Source organism: Rhea americana, unplaced genomic scaffold (assembly GCF_003343005.1).
Source record: "Rhea americana isolate MKP2758 unplaced genomic scaffold, rheAme1 scaffold_689, whole genome shotgun sequence".
In the NCBI taxonomy this organism is placed as follows: domain Eukaryota; kingdom Metazoa; phylum Chordata; class Aves; order Rheiformes; family Rheidae; genus Rhea; species Rhea americana.
Window position 1 is genome coordinate 13466 of NW_028186855.1, and position 3580 is coordinate 17045.

The window sequence follows — 3580 nt, forward strand, 5'->3', positions numbered from 1 at the left end:
TGAGCACGGCCCACTCCCAGGGCTCCTCGGAGCCCTTTCAGGCCACTGCTTGCCTGCTCTTGCAGCACCAAGACACCAGCTGTGCCCTGCAGCTCTCTCGCTCTGTGCCCTGGGGCAAGCTCAGGCACTTCCATGCATTCCATATGCTTGGGCTGTTCTGCCTTGTGCAAAACAATGTGCGTTTGCAAAGGCTCCGGGCTTGATGCTACACCAGGAAGCAGCTGCCACTTGTCAGCTCTCTCTGCATGTAATAAAAGTGCAATGCCTGTAGCCTCTGCTGGCTCTGCTGTGTGTGTCGTGTGAGTCGTGGCTGTGGCCTGAGAGCTTTGTCGTGCAGCTGTGCTGTCAGGAAGCGCAGGTATCCTGCTGCCTGCAGGGCCGGTTGTCGGGCTTGCAGGGCTTGCAGGGTTGCTCTGTACCGCAGCACTACCGCAAAGCATGCTCAGTTGATGTCTTGTGAGCACTGAGTCAAGGCACTGGAGTTGAGAAATGGATCCCTTGGATGCCTTGGGGTCCACAGGTGTTTCTCTCCAGTAGACCACGTCTGTTCCTCTTGCTGTGGCCCAGGGCTGTGTCTCGCCATCCCTGCCACTTGTCGCCAGCACAGCAAGGCCAGGGCTGTCCCCACAGCATGTTTAGGCACACAAGTGCCTGCAATGACTTTCAGCAACACACTCCACCCAGAGCCCTGCAGGCAACGCCAGCACCCCCTACCTTGCCTGGCAGAGTGTGCTCCCAAGACTTTCCCCACAGGCACGCATGCGACACAAGGCTCTTCCCAGAGCCCAGACCCTCCGCAGGGGGTTTCCCACCTGGCAGCCCCAGTGCCTGCCATACTGCCGCACACCCTCTGGCTCCAGGAGCACTCTCTGTCCCACTCTTGGAAGCCAAGCCAAGCCAAGGCTGCCAGGGGAGGTGACAGTGGGCTAAGCAGAGGCTGCAGGCAGGAGAACACCTCTGTCACCACCACCTTCCTCACAATCCCCCCTCCAGCAGCATCACACTTCGGCATGCTCAGACTGCTATCCAGCCCAAAGGCTTCATCAGTGGCAAGGGTAGGAGGAGAAGCTGCTCTCTGCAGAGAGCTCTCAAACCTGCACACGTGTACCCAGTCCCAGGCTGGCACCCCACATCTTGCAGTCGGGCTGCTGCGGTATGGCTCTGACAAGTTCCCACTGGCATCTCTCTCTGCCATGCATGTCTCTATTCCTGTGTGAACCCTGCTGGTACCTCCACCACCTCCTGTGGAGCAACTCTCTCCAGTTCAGGGCCACCAGACAAGGAAGAACTGCCTTTTACCTGCTTTAACCCATTCTTCTGCCAGTTTCACTGCATCACTCTAGTTCCTCCGCAATATTTGGTGAACAGGAGCTCGACACACAGCTCACCCACAACTTTCTTGGTCCTGTAGCCTGCATTGCCCCTTTCTCCTCTCCTCCAACCTGGCAACCAGCTGTCCTACCTCTGCTTCCCAACCCTTCCTGCAGCCTCTGTCTGTGTCCTGCTGGCAGCCCTGTGCCTTGCCTGCCAGTCCCTTCCCTCGCCTCCAACCCCTGTCCCCCATCTGCAGCCCCCATCCCCTGCCTGCAGCCCCCATCCCTTGCCTGCAGCCTCTTTCCTCTGTCTGCTGCCCGACCCGTGGTGCTATGCTGTGAGTGCCAGCTCTAGACTTCTCCACTTGCGTCCGGGTTGACCATGCCCGTCCCTCACCGTGGTCCCACGACACAGCAGGCGTTGCGTCCGTGCCAGGCTGAGGCTGTGTGGTGGCTGCAGGGCATCGTTGGCGGTGGGGTGGGGTCAGTCTTTCCTGCTCCAGTGGTTCCCCGAGCTGTGCCATGCCGTGCCGTGTGGTGCCAATCGTGTTGGCAATGGGTGCCTGGCATTGCCTGTGGATGCTGTACAGCTACTCCACCCCACAGGTGATGGTGGTGAGGAACGGGCACCTCGGCACCGCGGACTGTGCGCTGCAGCTCCTTGTCCTGCTTTACTTGGTCAGGCGAGTGCGGGGCTGGGACCTGCTGCCTCCCGGTGGGGGCATCGCTACTGCACAGTCTATCCCTGCTCCGCATGCAGCCCCTGCACAGCCCCACAAGTTGCCAGGGCAGCTTCTCTTGCCTCTGCCAGGAGAGGGGGAAGGTGATTTCAGCTAAAGCCATAGTGCTCCAAGAGGGGGGCACAGTGTCTCTGTCCTGCCCTGATGGTGATCTCCCCGTGCCCTGTCCCATTGCTCCAGTCCCTTCACACGCTGCTCTTAGGGCCATGTTTCTTGTATGCCCCTGACTGTGACCCCTGCAGGGGTGTTGTCCTTGAGCCTTGTCCCATTTTTCCCATATGGCCTGCACACCTGTGGATAGCACGGCTGCAGCATGGCAATGCTGGATCCCAGGGATTTCTACGTCTGCAGGAGATGGGCAATGCTTGGCTGCTGAAGGAAGTGGGTGGCAGAGCTCTGCCTGTGCTTTCTGCCAACCGCGAAGGCCTGCCCTGCGCGGGCAAGGCAGTTGTGAGGTGCAAACCTCAGGCCAGGGAGGCTGGCTCTCCTGAGACTGCCCTGCTGGGGCACTCTGCTTGCCTGTGCAGATCAGCATGGCAAGGGCTATTCGCAGGTGGCTTCCGTGGCTCCTCTGAGGCACTGAGGACCTGATGCTGTCCTCATCCCATCCCTGCCTTTGGGATGCTTTCACCTTTCCTGAGCTGTGCAAAGCCCAGATTAGCAGGTTCTGCTGGCAGCCAGAGAGAGCAGGCTGTTGGTGCTTGCCCTGACACGACTCCCCGCCCGCCACCTCCACCCTCTCCTGTGCCACAAAGCAGCTGTGCTGGAGCCTATGCTCTCCAGAAGCTGCTTGGGACCAGGTGACGGAGGGGCCATGCCCGCAGGCCGTGGGAGATACAGCAGAGACCGTGGGCATGTGTTGCTGTACAGGGCAAGGTGAGTGTGGCAGCTCTCTCTTAACTGTCTGTCCACTCTGCCTGCCTTTGATGGCTCTGAGATTACCTCCTTGCCCACATATTGCCCCATACCACGATCTCCTGGAAGCGTGATTGGAAGTGGGGCAGAGGGATAGGAAAGAGGAGGTGCAGCTGAAGCATTGCAGTGCCAGATCCCAGGGACTTCCAGAGCTGCAGGAGATGGATGACACGTGCCTGGTGAACAAAGTAGCCCAGCAGAGCCCTTCCCATCCTGCCTGCTGCCCTCAAATACCTCAAATGGCAGCAGAGCCCTGTGTATCCTAGCCCCATGTGCTGGTGCCCACAGATGGTGCTAGGGAGCACTTGTTCCACTCCGGTTCCCAGGGGACAAGTGTCCGCTTTGGCAAGCCAGCACTGATGTTGGAGATACACTGTGAGAAAAAAACCTTGCAAATAGTTAACAAGACTAAAGGCCAAGGGGGAGAGAAAAACAGTACCGCAAAGGATAACCAGCTCCGGCTAAAGAACCGTGATGAAACCACAGCACTTTGAAGAATGTGAGGGGTAGGTAAGACAAAAACAGCAGAATAACCCAGAAGTCACCTTACGTTCATTAAGGCTTATTAACATATTAAACTACACACCCCTAAATGAATAATGAGATGGAAAT